Source organism: Macaca mulatta, chromosome 9 (assembly GCF_049350105.2).
Source record: "Macaca mulatta isolate MMU2019108-1 chromosome 9, T2T-MMU8v2.0, whole genome shotgun sequence".
Lineage (NCBI taxonomy): Eukaryota > Metazoa > Chordata > Mammalia > Primates > Cercopithecidae > Macaca > Macaca mulatta.
In genome coordinates, this window is record NC_133414.1 from 65,509,746 (window position 1) to 65,533,754 (window position 24,009).

The window sequence follows — 24,009 nt, forward strand, 5'->3', positions numbered from 1 at the left end:
CTCAAAGAACTAAATCTACCATTTGATCCAGCAATCTCACCACTGGGTATCTACCCAAAGGAAAACTGTATAAAAATTAAAAAAAAAAAAAAAAAATTTAAACCTGCATATGTATGTTTATCACAGAAAAATTCACAATTGCCAGATGTGGAACCAAACTAAGTACCCACCAACCGATGAGTGAATTAAGAAAATACACCATGGAATACTACTCAGCCATAAAAAAGAATGAAATAATATCTTCTGAAGCAATGTGGATAGAGATAGAGGCCATTATTCTGAAGTAATTCAGGAATGAAAAACCAAATACCATATGTTCTTACTTATAATTGGGAACTAAGTTATGGGTATGCAAAGGCATACAGAGAGGTAGAATGGACACTGGAAACTCAGAAGGGGGGATGATGTGAGAGATTTTTTAAAACTACACAATGTAGTAGGGTGCTACACACTATTCGGGTGGCATGTGCACTAAAATCTCAGACTTCACCACTACACAATTCATTCATGCAGCCAAAAATCACCTGTTCCCTTAAAGCCCGTGAAATAAAAGGTAATTAAAGAATATATTTTTTAAAAAATACATGATTTTATAAAAGCTAGAAGACATTTGAAAAACCTTAATTACTAAAGCCATGAGAAGTATGTAGGTGAAGAATATAATGGCATCAAACAATTCTTTTGGTATTAAGGGTTGAGTAATAAGCTGTCATTTTAGACAACTATCTCCAAAGAATTTCCATCTGGTAACATAAATACAAATGACAGTGCCAGGGTGAGAAGTGTAAAGATTTAATAAAGTTGATTTGTCCATTAATCTCAATTTTACACAATTTTTATTTTATTTTATTTTATTGAGACAGGATCTTGCTCTGTCACCCAGGCTGGAGTGCAGTGGCACGATCATGGCTCACTGCAGCCTCCCCCTCCCTGGCTCAAGTGATCCTTCCACCTTAGCCTCTCAGGTAGCTGGGACTAAAGGCACACAGCATTACACACAGCTAATTTTTCAAAAAAATTTTTTGTAGAGACAGAGTTTCGCTATATTCCCTAGGCTGGTCTCGAACTCCTACCCTCAAGTGCTCCTCTTGCCTTGGCCTCAAGTGATCCTCCCACCTTGGCCTCCCAAAGTGCTGGGATCAGAGGCATAAGCCACCGTGCAAAGCTTGTATTTATTTTAAATATAACACAAAACTACAAAAATGAAAAGGTTCAATACACACAAAAGAGCATAAAACTAGAAACCACTAATGTCTTCTATGAGTAACTTTTTAATGAATCATGATATATCACGTGATGAGATTATAAAGATGAGCCAGACATATTAAAATGTTTGTTCTAATATTAACAAATATATGGTCACAATATGTTCACTGTAATTATATAAGAATTCTGTAAAAACGCTAACAAGTGAAAATGCAACTTTAAAAATGCCTTAGGGATACTGATTTTTTAATATAGTGTATGACACTGTATTTTTTTTTTTAAGAGACATGGTCTTGCTCTGTCACCCAGCTAGAGTGCAGTGGTGCAATCACAGATCACTGCAGCCTCAAACTCCTGGGCTCAAGCGATCTTCCTACCTCAGCCTTCCAAGCAGCTAGGACTGACTATAGGTGCACACCACCATGGCCAGCTAATTTATTTTTACTTTTTATAGAGGTGGAGGCCTTGCTATATTGCCCAGGCTGGTCTGGGATTCCTGGGCTCAAGCAATCTTCCCACCTTGGCTTCTCAAAGTGTTGAGATTACAGGCATAAGCCACTGCACCCAGCTAAATTTTTAAAATTTTTGTTGTAATTGTTGTTGAGATGGAGTCTCTCTCTGTCACCCAGGCTGGAATGCAATGGCATGATCTCGGCTCACTGCAACGTCTAGCTAATGGGTTCAAGCAATTCTCCTGCTTCAGCCTCCTGAGTAGCTGGGATTATAGATGCCCGCCATCATGCCAGACTAATTTTTTCTATTTTTTAGTAGAGACAGGATTTCACCATGTTGGCCAGGCTGATCTCAAACTCTTGACCTCAGGTGATCCACTCATCTCGGCCTCCCAGAATGCTGGGATTACAGGCACGAGCCACCGCACCAGACCAATTTTTTTAATTTTTAAAACAACTGATTCCAAGTCAACCCTGGCCTAAGAAGTAGAGTTCCTATCACACATGTTATTAATTATGTCAAAAGTAAATATTTAGAAAATCACACAAATGTCCAAGTATAGAGTGAAAAAAGACTAAAGAATGTCCTGTTACCAACAACTAATAAAAGATATAAATATAAAAATATATATATATTTGTGTGCATGTCATTTTTCAGCGGAAAACCCACCACCAACATAGTGTAATACAAAAAGCTATTTAAACTAAGAACCTATAAACTTTAAAAAGTGGTGGACAGAAAAAAATTCTGTATGGTACAGTATGACTAGCCTGATTACTGCCTGGAAGCAGTAGTGAGAAAGAAATGTGAACTAAATAACTTGAAAAGTTTAAGAAACACCTCTAGTTTGGAAAGAAAAATTTGATTTGTCATGCCCTAGAAAAGTTTAGGAAAAATATCCTGAGCACGGAGGCTTCAAAACCTAGGCAGAGGCATCATCAGATCTGCCAACTTCTAAGGCCCTATACTGAGTTGAGGGAAGGATCTGAAGCCCATAGAAAGGTACTATACCCTCAGCAGTATGAAATGAGACACGTATAGGACATTTAACACAATCTAAGGAGATGGGAAAGCATAGGACCACAAAGCAAAGTACTTGACCTAGGTATCCAAATTAAGCCTGAGCAAGACAAAAAGAAATGGCCATACAATCATATAAACAGTTTCTTGTAACACAGAACAACCTAATAAGAACATGCATCTAATGAAACAAAAGCCCAAAGATGAAAAGACAAAACAGGTAAATTGAAAAAAAGGCTTCAGCGTTAAGGAAACCAATTAAGAAGAACAATGAATTTGAAAAAAAAAAAAAAAAACAAAGCAAGAAAAAGAACCAAAGACTTAAACAAATGGCAAGGAGAAAAATCTTAAGGTAACAAGAGCATATTAAGAAGGCTGAGGTGGGTGGATAACTTGAGACCAGGAGTGCGAGACCAGCCTGGACAACATGGAGAAACCTCATCTCTACAAAAACTACAAGAATTAGCCAGCCATGGTGGTGCACACCTGTTGTCCCAGCTACTCAGGAGGCTAAAGTGGGAAGATCAACTGAGCCCACGAGGTCGAGGCTGCAGTGAGCTGTGATCAAGCCACTGCACACCAGCCTGGCTGAAAGAGTGAGACCCTGTATCAAAAAAAAAAAAAAAAAAGTATTGAGGAGGAAAAAAAAGACAAAGATATCAAAAGAATGAGAAAGAAAATGTAGGACAAAGGCTAAACAGAAAGATAATTAGTATCTCTGAAGTAGAATAACTAATTAAATGGAAGATAAAAGGCAGGAGGACATAATAGAAAATATCCCTAAAATAAAGGTGAAAAAAATCTATAGAAGGAAAGAAAAAATATACCAAATCACAGATGCAAATACATATCCTAGTTAAGTTAATGAAATATCAAGGATAAAGAAATAATTCTCCAGAAACACAAGTAAAGAAAAAAGTCACCTTTAAAAATGTTTTTAAACTTGGAATATACAAAGGAAATAACTGGATATCCTTCCAAAGAAATGCTGGAGCCTCTAGGGATAATTTAATCCTATAGGAATCACATTAATTTTACCTTTAAAATTTATTCTAAATTCACCACTTCCATTCCACAATCTTAGTTCTTATGCTCATCATTTCTTCCTGTACTATTACCAAGGATTCCTACATTTATGTCAAGATTCCAACCTTACTTCTATTCAAACTGTCAGCATTTATCTTCTTAAAGCACAGACCTGGATCACGTCATTCTACTGATTAAAAACCATCTGTGAGACTAGGAACAACAAAATAAAACCCAAAACTCATTGTACAGGGAGCAAGCTACGCTATTTGGTTCTACCTTATCCTTGTTATATACTTAAGTCAAGATATGTTACTTGTCATTCCCCAAAATCCATCCTATATTTTCTATCTTCTATGCCTTTGCTAAAGACCACTTGGAAGATTCTATCCTCAAAGTTCAAAATCACCACATCCACCAACATTTCCAGTTAAAATTAATCTTACATCACTCTCTATTCTCTTCACAGCAATAATATAGCTGAGTTTGTCTTCTAATTGTGTGTATGTCTATTTGACCCACAGGAAAGTAAACCTGCTGAGAACATAAACTAAGTCTTATATACTGTACTTTGAGGTCAGCTACAGGAATACAAATTTAACAGATCCTAAACTTGTAAGTAAATGCATAATCTCTTAATGCAGATTAATTTAACAGTAAGGAAAGACTAAAAAAGAACTTTGTTTTGTGGACCTGTGATTGACTGGTAATAGCTCCGTTGGGCAATATGTTGAAAAAGATTCTGAGGCCAGGCACAGTGGCTCATGCCTGTAATCTCAACAGTTTGGGAAGCTGAGGCGAGGGGATCGCTTGAGCTCAGGAGTTGAAGACCATACTGAGCAACATAGTGAGACCTCATCTCCACTAAAAATTTAACATTAACGTTTTTAAAAAACAAAAGGATGCTGAGGTCAAATCTAGCTTCAAACCTGAAGTAGTGACATGATCAAGCAGCAATGTTTGCCAGGAGCAGAGCAAGGGACAGTGGCAGTATCCATGCCAGACAACTGTCTTCCTCATTTTTTGATAATGGTCTTTTCCACAAAACACCTACAACCACTTTTGGTATAAACATAAGAAAACTGGTATTGATATTACATATTAGGGTCATTTTGCAAATCAATAAATAATACATGTTAAAGACTAAAGAGCCTGTGAATCAGAAAGGCTTTAACATTTTCCTGCCTGTCACAAGTAGACCACAGAAAGAAAATCATACTCTTTCCCTTCTCTGTGTCTCTATTTTCCTGCCTAAGATGAGGGTAATACATGTTACCTCCCAAGAGCATCTTCAGTATTAATAACTTAGAGGCACAAGATGAGCCCAAAAGACAGACACACTGTTACTAGTGTTTGTGGTTCCACCACTTCGTGGGAGAAAAGAATAATGTTAGAACCTGAATGTGCTATTCTCTATAAAGAATATTGATTTCTAAATGTACAAATAATTGCAACACAAATGACATCAATCATCTTGAACTTTTGGTCTTAAGATAAACTAGTCTGACAGCTCCAGTATGAAGTTTACGTTATGAATATTATCACTTCATTTGTTGATGAGATACCTTCTGTCTTTAAATGTTCATGAAAATTTCGCTTATATTTGCTTATAATTTTGAAATAAAATAAAATAGACATTGTGAGTCTGCTTCATTTTGGTAGCCAAGCTGTCTTTGATGCACTTTACCTAATCTGTAATCGGTTAGGTGTCTAAAAAATCCATTCATTAACAATTTGAAAAAATATATGTTGCCTACCTCATCTAATGATATAATCTTCTCTGAGACACTTTAATGCCATCTGTGAGCTTTAATTTAATGGTGAACTAGACTAATATCTGAAACAGTGCTTGAAAATGTCAGATTTTTTTTAGTTTAAGAATAATTTTTTAAAGTATAGCACATTTACAGTATTGGTATTTCATATTTTAAAATTTTTTTTTCAGGCCAGGTGGCCTGAAAAATTAGGCTCACACCTGTAATCCCAGCACTCTGGGCAGCCAAAGCAGGCAGATCACCTGAGGTCAGGAGTTCAAGCCCAGCCTGGCCAATATGGTGAAACCCTGTCTCTGCCAAAAATACAAAAATTAGCCAGGTGTGGTGGCGCACACCTGTAATCTGAGCTACTCAGGAGGCTGAGGCACAAGAATCATTTGAACCCAGGAGGCAGAGGTTGCAGTGAGCCGAGATCGCACCACTGTACTCCAGCCTGAACAAAAAAGAGCGAGACTCCATCTCAAGAAAAAAAAAAAAAAAAAATTTCAAAAATACTTATAAATGCCTTTTTTAAAAACCATAAAACAAGTTTCTCACTTTTAAAAGGAATTCAAAACTGAATAAGGGAAAAGCAGCAGCAAATATGATTAAGCACTTACATGATACGTACCATGCTTACCACTTCATCCTTTTTGTTTAATCTTTATAACATTATAGGGTAGTAGATATCTTCCCATCTTAAATAGCTAAAACCAAGATTCAGAGAGGCTAATATACTTGTCCCAAAGTCACAAATTCATAAACTGTCAAAGAGGATTCGGGTTCAAGTTTACCTGATTCCAGGGCCAATGAAAACTGCCTTCATGACAAAGAAATGAAATACAGTCAGTGGGCCACACAATGATGTTACAGTCAGTGATTTACAACGATGGTCCCAAGAGATTATAATGGAGCTGAAAAATTCCTATAGCCTAGTGACATGGTAGCCATTGTAACATTGTAATGCAATTACTTTATTTTTTACATATTTATTGTATCCTGTTTGTACAGTGTTTATAAAGTCTATACTAGTGTGCAATGATGTCTTAGGCCTTCACATTCACTCCCCACTCACTCACCAACTCATCCAGAGCAACTTTCAGTTCTGCAAGCTCCATTCAAGTGCCCTATACAGGTATACCACCATTTTTTCTCTTTTATATAATATTTTTATTGTACCTTTTCTATGTTTAGATAACTTTAGATAAACAATTCCTTACCGTTGTGTTACAACTGCCTACAGTATTCAATACAGTAATATGCTGTACAGGTTTGTAGCCTACGAGCAAGATAGTATACCATATAGCCTTGGTGTATAGTAGGCTATACCATCTGCGTCTGTGTAAGTATACTCTCTGATGTTCGCGGAACAACAATGGCCTAAGGAGGCATTTCTCAGAACAGATCCCCTTCGTTAAGCGATGCATACCTGTATTCTAAGAAGCTTACTGACAGCAAGGGACAAGAATGAAGGAAGGGACTGAATGGCTAATGTCAGAGGAGAAGCATAAAGACGGCAAAGGACCTAGGTATTAATTACAGAAATTTAGCAGAACAGTAAGAGCTGTCACTTTTTCAAACTCCTTTCATATCCATTACCTCATCATCTGAGGAACCACCCACTCACTGTCTTTTTCTAGTTTTTCAAATAGTTTTTTAGAAGGTATAAATTGTCTGCATTTTAGGGGTTTAAACAGACATAAACTCACTACTAAGTACAAGAGCAATTAACTGAACAACAGTACTGATGACTACACACGTATAAGCAGTTACTTCTGAAATTGGCTTTCACGTTCAGACAACTAGATTAGAATTTAAAGTGATTTTTTTTAACCTTGTGTTACTCAACTACTTCTTTCATATCCCCTTTTCCCATTTTTTCCTGGCTGTCATCTGTGGCATAAGCTTACTCAAAGGCTTGATTATAGCAATTAAATAAGCGGCCAGGCATGGTGGCTCATGCCTGTAATCCAAGCACTTTGGGAGGCCGAGGCGGGAGGATCACCTGAGGTCAGGAGTTTGAGACCAGCCTGGCCAACATGGTAAAACCCCATCTCTACTAAAAATAAAAAATAAAAAAAATTTAAAAATTAGCTGGGCATGGTGGCAGGTGCCTGTAATTCTAGCTACTTGCGAGGCTGAGGCTAGAGCATCACTTTAACCCTAGAAACAGAGAGTTGCAGTGACCGGAGATTGTGCCATTGCACTTCAGCCTAGGTGACAAGAGTGAAACTCCATCTCTAAAATAAAATAAAATACCAATAGATAAGCAAAAATGACAACTTTAGCCAAAGTAAAGGTTTAAAACAGTGCACTTACTTCCAGATTCTTCAAGATTTTAAAGAGGACATGCCATGCTCAACACAAAGGCTCTTTATTGTATCAACATGACCTTTCTGTGCTCCAGCTACAACTTCATTTTCACTCACATAAATGGAGTTCAAAGTAACTTGTAAAAGTTAGGCTCGCAAGGAATTTGTGTTTTAAGAACATTAAATAAAGTTATTACACAGATCCAATGTGTATTACTTCCTGAAATTTAAATTTAAAAGAACAAAAATACTAACAAGTAAAGAGGAACGAGAAGTTCCCCTGGCCAAACCATAAAACTTTCTCCCTCCAAATTTTACCAGTTGGTACGGGAACACAAAACTCAAATACCTGTGGGGCATGCAAATGTCATTAATGTGCAGAAAGCTAGGAAAAGATGACACATGCCAAACTACATGAATACTGACCCATATAATGCCTTTTAAAATAGTAGACAAGTATAACAATTAAGTACAGACATTTCGCAAACACTAGGTCAAATCACAAGCAAACATTTAATATTTCAGTCTATATAGGATTTGCTTGAGCAAAGTTCCCTAAATTAAATTAAATGGGCAGTAGGGACAAAGCCATAGGAGGTCCAGCATCAGGAATAAGAGTAACAGGAGTAACATTAACACGGATGGAAGACTACCAGGCCATAAATTCACTAATGGCACATACTGGGTTTGATTCACCAGAATACATTACTGAAGTCCAAGCTTGCTCAGTATACGACAAACAGTAAATACCTAAACACGAAACATTTTGTAAAGATCTACATACATTAGAATTATAGTTTCATAGAAAAATGTTAGTGAGGCCAGGCAGGAGAATCACTTGAATCCAAGAGGCAGTGGTTGTGGTGAGGTGAGATCGCACCATTGCACTCTAGCCTGGGCAACAAGAGCGAAACTCCATCTCAAAAAAAAAAAAGAAAAATGTTAGTGGTAGTTTCCACATACTAGACTACAACATGGTAATGAAGACCTAATTATTGCTATACACAACAATACAGAAAAACTAACAGGCTCCTTTAAACAAGAGAATCCAGAGACTTGAAGATAAATATAGTGTGATTCCATTTATATGAAGGTCAGATTTCCATTTTCGATGTAAAAAGCTGCAATTAATTTCACTCCTATCTAAAACCCTGGAAGAGCCAGATAAGCTTCAAAATCATAACCTTTCATAAGCCCATCAGAAAGCTGATACTGTAAGGCAACCAAGTAAACCCAATTCCAAAGGGAGACAAGCCCCTCCAAGGAGAGATGGGACATTTAACAGTTTCACTTTTGGCTGAGCATAAGAGACAGAAATGACCACCACAAAAAGGAGTAATAAGCTAACATTTTAACGTCTGCTTAAAAGCCAAATGTGGACTAGCACAACAGCAGGCTCCTCCTCCTAGTACTCAAGAGAAACATATGAGAAAGCCCCCTCTTTTTTTTTTTTTTTTGAGACGGAGTCTCGCTCTGTCGCCCAGGCTGGAGTGCAGTGGCGCGATCTCGGCTCACTGCAAGCTCCGCCTCCCGAGTTCACGCCATTCTCCTGCCTCCGCCTCCCGAGTAGCTGGGACTACAGGCGCCCACAACCGCGCCCGGCTAATTTTTTGTATTTTTAGTAGAGATGGGGTTTCACCGTGGTCTCGATCTCCTGACCTTGTGATCCGCCCGCCTCGGCCTCCCAAAGTGCTGGGATTACAGGCGTGAGCCACCGTGCCCGGCCGAGAAAGCCCCCTCTTAATGGCACAGGCATGCAGGAGGTGATCAAAGGCTGCACTGAAACAAACACAAAGCCTCTCACTTCCCTGCCTCCTTCTGTCCTCTGAAGCAAAAGCCTTAAACTGCTGGGGAAGCCTTAAACTGCAGCAAGACTTCTCACCCAGGGGCACAGGAAAAAATCCAGTGCATCTGGGGGAAACAGAATGTGAGAAATGTTCAGTTGATCGACTTATGTGAGAGTAAGGTCAAGAGCTGATTAAACTAATTATGATAATATGCGTTAGAATACAACAGTGGTTCCACAGTGCTTGTATGTATCAGAATCACCCGGTAGACTTCATTAAAACAAGATCTCTGGACTCCACTCCCAGAGTTTCTGAATCAACATATCTAAGGTAAGGCCTTAGGAAAAAGTACTTTTTACAAGTTTCCAGGTGATGTTGATTCTGCCGACCTGGAGTTCATATGTTGAAAATCCCCGGGACAGAGATTAACTCTGCAAGAGGGGGCTAACTGAAAAGGGGTTGACTGAGATGTTGGCAACTTGATCTGGACGGTGTAAAATTCACTAAGAGTACATCATTTAAGATTTACGTATTTTGGCCGGGCACAGTGGCTCACACCTGTAATTCTCAGCACTTTGGGAAGCCGAGGCAGGCGGATCCCAAGGTCAGGAGATAGACCATCCTGGGCTAACGCGGTAAAACCCCATCTCTACTCAAAATACAAAAAATTAGCCAGGTGTGGTGGCACATGCCTATAGTCCCAGCTACTCTGGAGGCTGAGGCAGGAGAATGGCATGAACCCGGGAGGCAGGGAAGCTGAGGCAGGAGAATAGCATGAACCCGGGAGGCGGAGCTTGCAGTGAGCCGAGATCGCACCACTGCACTCCAGCCTGGGTAGAAAAAAAAAAAAAAAAAAAAAAAATTTATGTATTTTATAGTATGCAAGTTATGCTTCATTTTTTAAAACTTCTCTTAAAAAATTAAAAGCCTCAAACTACTTCTAATCCTATAAAGAGTAAAAATAAGCCTTACTGTGAAGACAACTTACTCTACAAATTGATAAAAGAATTAAGCATGTATCCTCTTCCTGTATTTCAAAGTAATCAAAAAACTGACAGAAAATCTTCTTTATAGAAGAACCACAACTAATAAATATAAAAAAAATGATGGAATCACAAAGTAAGAAAATCTGAAACACTCCATCAAATATCAAAACACCCCTCAAGAAAGGGAGTGTGACAGCTAAAACTGAAACTATTAAAAGGTGAGTGGTAAGTAACACTAGGGGTGAATTATGCTGTTTTCCCTAAACATTATGTTTGAAAGCATCCATATGTAATTTCCATTTAAAAAAGTAAACCCCGGCTGGGCACGGTGGCTCATGCCTGTAATCCTAGCACTTTAGGTGGTCGAGACAGGTAATCACCTGAGGTCAGGAGTTCCAGACCAGCCTGGCCAACATGGTGAAACCACATCTCTACTAAAAATACAAAAATTAGCTGGGTGTGGTGGTGGGTGCCTATAATCCCAGCTACTTGGGAGGCTGAGGCAGAAGAATCACTTGAACTCGGGAGAGAGAAGTTGCAGGGAGCTGAGATTGCACCACTGCACTCCAGCCTGGACAACAGAGTGAGACTCCATCTCAGAAAATAAAATAAAATAAAATAAAAATAAAAAAGTAAACCCCAAATAAGGACGCTTTCATTAGGGAAAGAGGTATGAAATAAATTTCGGCACATTCCACATTATCCTCCTTCTCTTGGCATTCATTTTCATTTTCTCTCTCAGGAGCACCTGCATACTCCTATTCAGAGAACTCCCAAACCCTGGATCTCTACATTTAACCCCTCCTACAAAAGACAAAGGACTCTTGAATTAGCAAAAGCATAAACTTCTAACTAACCTGACCAAGGCTGATCAGCAGTATCAATAACACCTAGAAACTTCTTAAAAATAGATTTTCTAAGGTCTTACCTTAGATATAGTGTTCAGCAATTCTGTAGAGCCCAGAGATCTTGTTTTAATGAAGTCTTCCAGGTGATTCTGATACACACAAATACTGCGGAACCACTGCTCTATTCTAACCCCTATTATCATAATTAGTTTAACCTGTTCTTGACCCGACCCTCACATAAATCAACTAAACATTTTTTACATTCCATTCTGTTTCCCCCAGATACAATGGACCCTTCAGAACTGCAGGTGCACCAGGGTCCCCTCCCAGTTCCACAACTGTATAAAACACTATTGGTACAATAATGCCTGAATTAACTCATCTTTGGGGAATTAAGTAATCCTTTGGACATAAAGCACTTTTTAAAAAGAAAAAAAAAGTTGGGAAAAAAAAAAGTGTATGTCCTGAAACTTAGATGTTCCTGGCCTTGAGTCATTTCCAATGGGAGAAGGTTACAGGAATCTTTCTGAAAAGCAAACTTCACAAAGCAAAGCAGGGTCCTAGGACCAGGAGACAGTAAATGCCTAGGTTCACAGGTCCCACACACAGAAACTCCTCTACTTTCAACTCATAAGCTTCTGTACATATGACCAAAGCAACCAACCGAAATAAAAGTTTCTCAGCAATGCCTGACACCAAAGGAAGATGTTAGCAATTGTTTACAAAAAGAATTTATGAACAGCCTTTCAGAACTTAAACTATTTGTAAATAAATGAATTTCTGTACCTGAAAAGAGTGGAGATGGTGGAGGAGGGAATAGTAGAGGCAATCACATTACATGTTTATGTCTGTGTATTATATATATACATATATATGTGTATATATATATAAAGATAGGGTCTCACTGTCACCCAAGCTGGCGTGCAGTGGTGGTATCACAGCTCACTGCAGTCTCAACTCCTGGGCTCAGGTGATCTGCCCACCTTGGCCTCCCAACATATATATAATATATTTGAATTTAGACAAAGTAAAATTACTTTCCAGAGCTAGAGGAACATTAATGGTGTAGGTGATTCCACCCATCATTCCACTCTATAAAAATATACTTACAAAGTGAACGTATAGGAAAAGACATGAATCTCTTTCTCCCTCAGTAAGTCTCAGTTTACACATGCTTGGCACAGTATGAGCAAATTTTCAAGAGTGAGATACTACTATCTGAAAATGGGTATTTTTTTGCAGAAGCCAACTCTCATAACTAACCAACTCTTTGGTACTCAACCAAAGCTGCAAGAAAAGATAACCAGGTTAAACTTAAGTCACCACATGGTTTCTCAAGGGCAATTTCAACTATACGAGATTTTTAAACTCCATGCTAACTTTAGACCCTAACTTCACCCAAAATGTCCTATTTCGTAGTTATCTATGTCTTCCAAACCACTGTAGGCAGGGGAAAACAGAGGTGAGCAACTCAAGAGGCATGTGTGTTCTTTACTGTCAAGGTGGCTAAATTCCACCTAATGGGAAAGGAAAAAACTCATACTTAAAATCATGCGTTAAACCACATTCTCTTCTTCAACAGAACTACTATATGCTTTCCATAACACCATTATGTTACCCATAAAAGCATTATTTGCCTACCAAACATTTACTGAACATTCATTATGTGCCAGCAACTGCACAAGTTATTGTGGATACAGTTGTCACAGACAGATATGAACCTTGCACTCCTACAGCTAATGGCCTAGCAAAGACTAGACATTTAAAAACACAAAAATATGGCCAGGTGCAGTGGCTCATGCCTGTAATTCCAGCACTTTGGGAGACTGAGGCAGGCAAATCACGAGGTCAGGAGATCAAGACCATCCTGGCTAACACAGTGAAACCCCATCTCTACTAAAAATACAAAAAAATTAGCCGGGCGTGGTGGTGGGTGCCTGTAGTCCCAGCTACTCAGGAGGCAGAGGCAGGAGAATGGCGTGAACCCGAGAGGTGGAGCTTGCAGTGAGCCGAGATCGCGCCACTGCACTCCAGCCTGGGCAAAAGAGCGAAACTCTGTCTCAAAAAAAAAAAAAAAAAAAAAAAAACTACACACAAAAATATAATTAACGTCATAAAAAAGAAGTATGAGGACATATGCTGGGAAGCAAGTCCAATGCAGGGAAAAGGAAGCTAGGGATTTTTCAAGGTTTCTATGGACGGTGTAGCTAGTCATCAGCCCCAATTATTCGACTAATTTGTAAAGGTTTATGCCTGATTTGTTGGGAGTTCTGAGACTCACAGATCCCACAAGACCATGGTCTCACCAACAAGTGTTTACATATATAGTCTTGTGTTTGAAATGCACTACCCCTCACCCTTCACACATTCTTCATGGTATCAAACCACCTTTGCAGAAGCCAAACCCACCAGCCTCAGATGTGGGCTCTTGTTTCTTGTCAACACACCAAGTAATGCCACTCAGACCACTCAAAGTTTATTTTCCATCCACTGGAGGCCAAGTTCTTTGAGAACACAGACTGACTTTCATTCATCTGCTGCCTCAGTCAAGCCCTAAGACATAGGCTGGCACCTAACTGGCTTTTTACAAATGTAGGTTAAAAGCAAGAATAAACAGCATATTCCTTAATAGTGTCTTGCTAGGTATTTTACTAATTTTTACCTCAAATTTACATTATCAACACATCTATATATATACACACACACACACACACACATATACACACACACGCATAAAGCAAAACAGTTTATCACACAATTGGCAGTATATTTCAATTAATATCTGAGGCCCTATAGAACTGGTTTATAAGCTCCTACTTATAGGTTCCTGTTTACATAAGTAAAACAGGTACTAACACTGATACTGATTTTTTTTCCACCTCTCCACAAACTACACTGAGTTACTAACCCTAATGAAGAAACCTAATCTCTTCCCTGATAGTTTCCTTCTTAATAATGTATTCTAATTTAGAATCTCAATCTCTACGCATATCCACGACACCTACTTCTTTCATTTTTTTGAAGAAGGAACTTAAAACTTTTGGCATAAAATATATTTTTTAAAAAATACTAAATTACAAAAGAAATGGAGTACAGCACAGTTTTAATCTCAGTATGACTGTGCTCTTTAAATGCTGACTCCCTATATGATTTAGTTACAAAATGTTTTAGATAATTGCTCACATAACTCTTAATAGCAACTAGGACACCCATACCTTAACATTTTTTGAAAGTAAAAATCCTTAAAATAGTTAACAGTGTTTAACCAATCCCCAGAGTACTGACACTGAGAATCTGCTTGATTTGCCAAATACCAAAGTGACTAAAGTTAGGTGCAATGTTTGCATCTATAAATTAATTATAATGACCATCAAATATCTTATTGTGCTTAGGACTAACACAACTCAACTTCTTCCTTTGTAGAGAGGGCACACTTAATCCACTGCAAACCTCTACCTCAGATTAATACAACACTTTTTTCTTTTTTTTTTTTTTTTTTGAGACAGAGTTTTGCTCTTGTCACCCAGGCTGGAGTGCAATGGCATGATCTCAACTCACCACAACCTCCGCCTCCTGGGTTCAAGTGATTCTCCTGCCTTAGCCTCCCAAGTTACTAGGATTACAGGCGCCTGCCACCATGCCCAGCTAACTTTTGTATTTTTAGTCCAGACAGGGTTTCACCATGTTGGTCAGGCTGGTCTCAAACTCGTGACCTCAGGTGATCCACCCGCCTCAGCTTCCCAAAGTGCTAGGATTACAGGTGTGAGCCACGGTGCCCAGCCACAACACTTTTTTATTAAGTGACTATAAGACAAGATCCTGAAAAGTAAAGAAGGTACATACAGTACTTGCCATAAGCAGCTTATGATCTGGTAAAGGAAGAAATGCTGTTATTACAGCAATGACTTAAAACTCATTCAGTCATTAAACATTTATTGAAAGCCTATTATCAATAAGGCTGTGAGATAGAGGTTGTGGATACAATAAGACCTTCCAATATAAGGGAAAAGACATGTAGACAAGAGAAGGGGAATGAAGTACTATAACTGCTAGAGCAGAGTATATGGGGTAGCACATGGGGGAACAAAAAAGAAAGTGCTTAACTGGGAGAGAGGGATAACATAAATGGTTTCATAGAGGAGGCAATGCTTGAGCTGAGTCTCAAAAGATAAATAGTAAATAGAAATACAGACACTCAATGTGAAAAAACAATATAGCCTAAGAGCATAAACAGAAACATGGAACCAGCATGACACATTCAGAAAATTGTTGTTGACTGAACAATGGTAGCGAACAGGGTTTCAGAAATGCATAAGAAGAAAGGAAGAATAGGGGAAAAATACAGCCTACAGAGTGGTTTATGTGCCATACTAAGAAGTTTGGACTTTATTATGGGCAATTGGGAAACTAAAGGGTTTTAAACCATAAAAAAAAAAAAAGATCTCACCTGAATTTTGAAAAGTCACTTTAAGTATGGAGGAGATGGGTTAAGAAGGGGAGCTGGGTTAAGGCGTTACAACATGAGAAAGACAACAAAGATTGTAGCAAAAAGGTACAAAAGATATCAGCAATATTAAATCTAAAGAATTTTGTCACAATATTGGGCACAAAATGAGAGCATAATACTTAGCTAACAAATGGATGAGTGATTGATTAGATGTGGGAGATGAAAGAGCTCAAAATTCTGGGCTTGTCTGACTAGACATGATCTTTTTACCCAGACATAATGTTTGCCTTTCATTGAGGGCAAACATAATGTCTGCAGAAAAAGATCACAAACTTAGCACGTCAAGCTAACTTGGAGGTGCATTTCTAGAGAGCATACACCAGGGTGTTTACTGGTCAAAGGAGTCTGAAATGCAAGGGCAAAATCTGAAAGGGAGACGATGATTTGGGAATTATCAGCACAGGAATGATGGTCAGATTTTCCACCAAAAATAAGTGAGGTCACCTGGAGAAGATGTACAACAAGGAGAGAAAGGTATCACCGACACTTAAAAAAATGGATAGGAGGAAGGGTCGGGGGTGGTGCAAAGAACATATGATCCAAGGGTAAAGAAAAGAACTAAAAAAGTAATTTGAAAGAAACTTTGAAGATAACAAGCAGTAGTGTCAAATTCCACATATAAGTAAACTAAAAACTAAAAAGAATAATTGGGCTTGGTAGTTTACAAATTTGGTCACCTTTGCCAAAGCAGTTTCAGGAGACAAGATGAGGTACACAAACCTGACTACAACAGGTTCAAGAATAAAGAGATAAACCATCAGGAAACATAACCTATTCTTTCAAACACACCCTATTTAAAAAAAAAAAAACAAAAAAACAAAAAAAAAACAGTAACTTGAGACAATATAGAGGCAATCTTCTTTGTTTTTTGTTTGAGACAGAGTCTCCCTCTGTCTCCCACCCAGGCAGGAGTGAAGTGGTGCAAACACAGCTCACTGCAGCCTCAACCTCCTGGGCTCAAGCAAGCCTCCCACCTCAGCCTTCCCAGTGGCTGGGACTATAGGTGTGTGCCACCACACCTGACTAATTTTTGTAAAGAATGGGTTTCCGCCACAATGTCCAGACTGGTCTCGAACTCCAGAGCTCAAGTAATCCACCCACCTCAGCCTCCCAAAGTGTTGGGATTACATGCATGAGCCACCATGCCTGGCCTGGGTTTATTTATTTTATTTTGTACCCTCTTTTCTGCAGGAAAAGAGCTCAAAGAGGAGGTTAAAAATAAAGAAAATGGCAGGTACAAAATTTGGAACAAGATCCCACCATGAGATCAAAGTGGGCTCCCAATACCATCAGGAGACTGAAAATGCTGCAGGGGAAAACAAGGCAGAAGTTCTGGTTTACAGCTAATCCCTGAAGAAAGTGGCAGCTTGATGGGAATGGTAAACATTGTGCCTACGGTAGCCAGGCTAATTGCAGGCCCCATTCACCCACTTAAGTCAGGATTGGCTAAACCTGAAGGGTGTGGAAATCGTACCTGCAGCTGAACGGGGCTGGAGGAAGCAGGGACTAGATCTTACTAAGCGTTATGAGCAAACTCAACCAATAAAAGCATACAGAACATGAGCAAAACAAGTAATTTCAAAAACATAAGCATAATGAAAATATCTACAACATATACTCAATAGCCTAATTAAAGACTCATTTTTTTTTTAATACTCAGCATCTAGCACAGAGCCTGGCATATAACAGATGTTAGTGCATACAAATGAATAATGTCCCGGGGCTTGCTCAGCTGCTATCTCAAGAGACAGGAACACCTGTGGAAGACAGGCTATACGGGATCTCCATGACCGAGACAAGAAAGTGTCCTTCCTATGCAACCAGAGGGTGGAAAGGCTTAACCATCCCTGCTGAAAACAAAAGAGGAGAACATGACTGTAAGGGCCCTTAGATGATAACTAATTGTTACCAAGCAGGTGTATGCATAGCACTGTGCTATTCACTTATAAGAATTATATCTTAGGCTGGGTGCAGTGGCTCACCCCTGTAATCCCAGCACTTTGGGAGGCCAAGGCAGGTGGATCACCTGAGGTCAGGAGTTTGAGACCAGCCTGGCCAACATGGTAAAACCCTGTCTCTACTAAAAATACGAAAATTAGCCAGGAGTGGGGGCACGTGCCTGTAATCCCAGCTACTCAGGAAGCTGAGGCAGGAGAGTCAATTGAACCTAAAAGGCAGAGGTTGCAGTGAACCAAGATTGTACCACTGCAATCCAGCCTGGGTGACAGAGACTCTGTCTCCAAAAATAAAAATAAAAAAAAAGAACTATCATATCTTAACCTTAACTTCTTACCTTAACAACTACTATATAGGTATATTTATTCTGATTTCCCAGATGAAGAAATAGCCTCAGAGAAGTTAAGTAATTTGTCCAAGTTCATACAGAGAGTCAGGAAATCAGGACCACTGAACCTGTCAGTGGCACTTAATATGGTAAGAGGAGGTGGTGGTAGTAGTGGTGGTGGTGGCAGCAGCAGCGGTGGTGGTGGTGAGAGGTACCCTTTGAAATATAAAGACACTACCAACAAACTTTTACATATACAGAAACCTTGCCCACTCACCGAGAAGACTGCTCCCCTCATTCTTCCTACTCCCTGAGTGAGTCTCCAATAACTAGCAGGCCTGAGGAGACACTGCCACCTAACGGCCAGTGCCATGAACTACTGTCTTGTGGCCCTGTTCCCACACCTCACCTTGATTCCTCTACCTTCAGGATTGAGCTGCAAAAGGATTGCATGCACACAAATCACCTTTTTTTTTTTTTTTTTTTTGAGACAGAGTCTTGTTCTGTCGCCAGGCTGGAGTGCAGTGACACAATCTTGGCTCACTGCAACCTCTGCCTCCTGAGTTCAAGCAATTCTGCCTCAGCCTCCGGAATAGCTGGGACTACAGGTGTGTACCATCACACCCAACTAATATTTTTTTATATTTTTAGTAGAGACAGGGTTTCACTGTGTTGGCCAGGATGGTCTTGATCTCCTGACCTCATGATCCGCCTGCTTCGGCCTCCCAAAGCGCTGGGATTACAGGCGTGAGCCACCGTGGCAGACCTACAAGTCACCATTTTGCCTATCTTGCTGTCATGAGTGATCCATCCCACACAATCTCTTATTCTGGCACTATCCAAAGAACATTGTACCAAAAGAAATGTTCTCCACCTGCCCTTACCCAATACATATATCTGCCCTGTCAATACAGTAGCCACTAGCCAAACGTGGCTATTATTATAATGTGATAAGGCCACAAAACAAGCATTCTTAAACTACATTAAAAGAAATACAGTCCTAATGCAGACTACTGAAATATCACTTAATTCTAGTTGGAATGACATTTCCAAGCATTATATTTTCTCCTTTCTTATTAAACTAATTATAAAATACTCTGTATTTTAAAACTTCTGGGCCAGGCATGGTAGCTCATGCCTATAGTCCAAGCTACTCGGGAGGCTACAGTGGGAGGATCACTTAAGCCCAGGAGTTTGAGTCCAGCCTGGGTAACACAGTGAAACCCAGTCTCTTAAATAAAGTCAGGCACGGTGGCTCACACCTGTAATCCCAGCACTTTGGGGCTTTGGGAGGCCAAGGTGAGCAGCTCACGTGAGGCCTGGCCACCAGGGTGAAACCTCATCTCTACTAAAAATACACAAATTAGCCAGGCATGGTGGCAGATGCCTGTAATCCCAGCTACTCTGGACATTGAGGCATGAGAATCGCTTGAACCTAGGAAGCAGTGATCCGAGATCATGCCACTGCACTCCAGCCAGGGTGACAGAGTGAGACTCTGTCTCAAAGAAAAAAGAAAAAAAAAAAAAACTTCTCCCTATAATTCTACCTCCCTAACACAACTGTACAACTATTCTCATTACTTCATGTACCCTTCTAAATTTCATCTACACACACAGAGTCAGCTATATTATCTAGATACAATTTAATGTTCTACTTTTAAAACATCACTGTTTTATAAATATATCCCACAGTTCTACAGTTATATTTGTTATTTTAAGGGCCACAATATATTACATGGAATTAATGTGCTATAAATCATTTAATCACAGACAACGACCCAAAGATTATAAATATCTATTATCCTTCATTACACCACTTTTAGAGCTACCCTGGCAAAAGGGACACAAAGGAGGTAAGGGTAAAGAAACACGTCACATGATGAAAAGCTGAAGCACTTATAAATGGTTTAGCCTAACAAAGCCAAGAGTACACGTGACGGTTGCTGTCAAATAGTTTAAGATACTATATGTAGGGTCAAAATAGTTTTAAGTTGTGACAAAGGGGCAGAACTAGGACCAATGAATAGAAGTAAGAAAAGGGCAGTTTTCAGCCCAAAAAAGTAAAACTTTTCAAACTGTCAAAATATTCAACAAAGTAAACTACATAAAACACTAAGCTGTCCATTTGTGAAAGCATTAAAAAATAAGCTAGATAAGCAGTTGACAGATAGTGCAGACTCTTAAATTGGTGGGAGGTAAGACTAGATAACCTCTCAGGTTTCCTTTCACTCAAATATTCAAATATTTATTAATCACCTGCTATAACCCTAGCAATGTGCTAGGTATATAAAAGTATACAAAACAGACCTGGTCCCTGTGCTTTTTGCACTTACAACCTAGTGTAGGAAATAGAGAAAAAGAAAAAAAATTAAATAATTACAAATCATAAGTGCTATAAAGGAAAACGATGAAATGCTTTAGGAACAATAACAAACTAGGCATCAAGTAAGGCCTCTCTCAGGGAGAATATTTTACAGTTGTGGACTAAAGAAGAGTTAAGCTATGCAGAGACCGCTCTGGCGCAGTGGAAAACCACTAAATGTATAAACTGGAGGGTGATGCGATCTGATTTACTTCCTTTTATTATTGCTACTTTTTGGAGATGCAGTCACGCTCTGTCACCAAGGCTGGAGTGCAGTGGCATGATCTCGGCTCACTGCAACCTCCACTTCCCAGGTTCAAGCGATTCTCCTGCCTCAGCCTCCCAAGTAGCTGGGATTACAGGTGCCGCCACCACGCCTGGCTAATTTTTGTATTTTTAATAGAGATGGGGTTTCACCATGTTAGCCAGGCTGGTCTTGAACTCCAGACCTCAGGTGATCCGCCTGCCTCAGCCTCACAAAGTGCTGGGATTACAGGCATGAGCCACTGCACCTGGCCGATCTGATTTACATTTCTAAAAGATCATTCTGGCTGTTATGTGGAGAATGAATAGGAAAGAAGAAAATGTAGAAGCAGGAAAAAAATCAGGTGGGAAACTAGGTAGGAGTTCAGATGAGAAACGATGATAGACTAGGCTGGTTGAAGTAGATGGAGAGAGAGGTATATACAAGTTTCTTTCTTTCTTTTTTTTTGAAACAAGGTCTCTCTCTGTCATCCAGAATGGAGTACAATGGGGTGATCATAGTTCACTGCAGCCTCGACCTCCTGGGCTCAAGCAATCCTCTTAGCTCAGCCTCCCTAATAGCTGGGATCACAGGCACACACCACCACCGCCAGCTAACTTTTTAATTTTTGTAGATGGGCGGTGTCTCACTATGTTGCCCAGGCTGGTCTTGAACTCCTGAGCTCAAGTGATCCTCCTGCCTCCCCAAGTGCTGGGATTATAGGCGAGAACCACTGTACCCAGCCAAAAGATGGGTTTCAAGATACATAGGGGAGACAGAAACTGCAGGACTCAGTGATGGGTTAAACTCAAAGGATAAAGTTAAAAGAGAAACCAAGTAAGCTTCAGGTTTCTGGCTTGAACAATTAATGGGACTGTGCTGTCATTTTCTAAGATAGGAAAGTTTGGGGGAGGCATGGATGTGGATCAAAACAGGAATCTAACTTTAAGTCACTATGATTGTCTTTAGACTCTTAATAGAAAGTTTCTACTAAAAATTACTCATGACTCATTCTTTGCTCTTTAAAAAGCAGTCTGTGGAAGGGGAAATACTATAAAGGTGACTGGGCCAATTGAAAAATAAAATTGGAATACAAATGGTAGATTAAACTATTGCATCAATCTTAAATTTAGTAAAGTCCATACTGTGCAAATTTTTTTTAAATCCCTATGATTGGGAAATACATGTTGAAGTATTTAGGAGGTAAAGGGCCATAATATGCATATAAACATATATATACATATTCATTATATACATATGTATGAAAGACAGCAAATGATAAAATGGCACAAAATATTAACAACAGGTAAATCTGGATAAAGAGTAGATATTCTTTGTACTATTCTTGGTCTTGCAACATTTCTCTGAGTATAAAATTATTACCAAAAAAACCCAAAACTTTTTTTAAAACAGTCCCAGATTTCTCTTATTCACTCCAAATAATTCAAATATGTATCTCCTCAACCCACTCCATCATGTCTCATCCATTACCTAGAGTAGTGACCCCATCAGAGAGACAAGGAATATACACAACTTACTCTATATAAAGAAATGGCGTAAGAAGTGAAGATTGCCAAGAGGCTTCTTGCAATCTTCCATCTCCCATGAAGTAGCATGTTCCTAACTGTGCTCTCTGAAATGTACTCTGTCCTGATCTGTAACAGATGGCTGGATGATAGACTCCTTTCAGTTCTGGATCTACTCTTATCATGTAATATTTAGCAACAAATCTATCAAATTAGCATGCTCATGTGATACCTGAAGATTAGATGTTCCTCCTACAAATGCCCATGGTTTAGCTGGGTATCCCTAGCTATAGCAATTATTACACTATTTTATTTTTAAGATCATGTTTTCCTGGGTTCTACTTTCTCCACTAGACTGAGAGCTCCTTGAAGACAAGGAGCACAAAATATTTATTTATTTATTTTAATTCCTAAAGATTATTCTAATACATGGCCAGGTGCAGTGGCTCACGCCTGTAATCTCAGCACTTTGGGAGGCCAAGGTGGGTGGATCACCTGAGGTCAGGAGTTCAAGACCAGCCTGACCAACACAGAGAAACCCTGTCTTTACTAAAAGTACAAAATTAGCCAGGCATGGTGGTGCATGCCTGTAATCCCAGCTACTCAGGAGGCTGAGGCAGAAGAATCACTTGAACCCGGGAGGCAGAGTTTGCAGTGAGCCAAGATTGCGACATTGCACTCTAGCCTGGGCAACAAGAGTAAAACTTGAGAGTTTCAACAAAGATTATTCTAATACATAAAAGAGTCTCAAAAACGATTATTCTAATACATAAAAAGACACTTAATAAAAGCTATTGGGTGAAGAAATAAATATCACTGAAAAATCTTTCATATCTTTACTAAACGTTACTTTTTTTGCCCTTGGATATAGCAGTATGTATAGAGTCTTACTCTAATTCAATAGCAAAGGAGACATAACTTCTAGCGGTTGCTGATAAACAAGTGAAAATGCCTATGACCTTATACACAATCCCAAAATCTTGTTTACTTCAATAATTATCATTATAATTTCATAAAATATGACCAATAAAAAGTAAAATATCTTGGGCCTGAGTCTCAACCACACCTTAAAATTAAAGTACATTATATTTAACCAATAGTACAAACGGTCAATACAACGCAAGGAACACTTCAGTGACAAGAAAACACGTCATAGTCTAGAGAGAACTTTATTCTCTGTTATCAAATAATCTAAAATTATGTAAGGTAAGAACACTGAATTGAGTAAACAAATTAAAATCTAATCATTTTACTGGGAAAGGGCAGTTTTTCAAATGCTATAACGAAACTTGCCAAATAGAAGAGTATTCAACCAGAATGTACATAAAGTACTCCAAAAAAAAAACTGTGTAAATAGACATGTATCTTTATCCAAAAATGATTATATGGTAATACTTCAAAATGTCCCAGAACCAAATGTCAAAATACCAAATGCTTTTAAAGTATGTTTCTGAATTGTATTAAGAGGAGGAAAATACAATGTTTCTTACTCAGCTAGGTATTCTGTCCGTATTCTTGCTGTCAATTCCCCTAGTTCCCTTAAGATCTCCCCAACTCATGGAATATAATGCACATGACAATCTGCAATAGTTCTCAAACCCGTCCTGTCCTCTCCTCATTTCTTAATCTAGAATCTTACTAGCCAGTATTCTAGCACAGGCCTACTTAATTTTCTGCCTTCAGTTTCTTCCCCT

General features: G+C 39.0%; 1 protein-coding gene across 10 annotated transcripts in view; it reads right to left on the reverse strand.

Moving 5' to 3' along the window:
* Window positions 1-24,009, reverse strand: part of CCSER2 (coiled-coil serine rich protein 2) — a 188,318-nt gene that overhangs the window by 147,527 nt on the left and 16,782 nt on the right. Inside the window, exon 1 of one of the 10 annotated variants that reach the window (XM_077945004.1) lies at window positions 22,328-22,347. The gene's annotated coding sequence lies outside the window, so the exon portion shown is untranslated. 10 annotated transcript variants of the gene reach the window in all.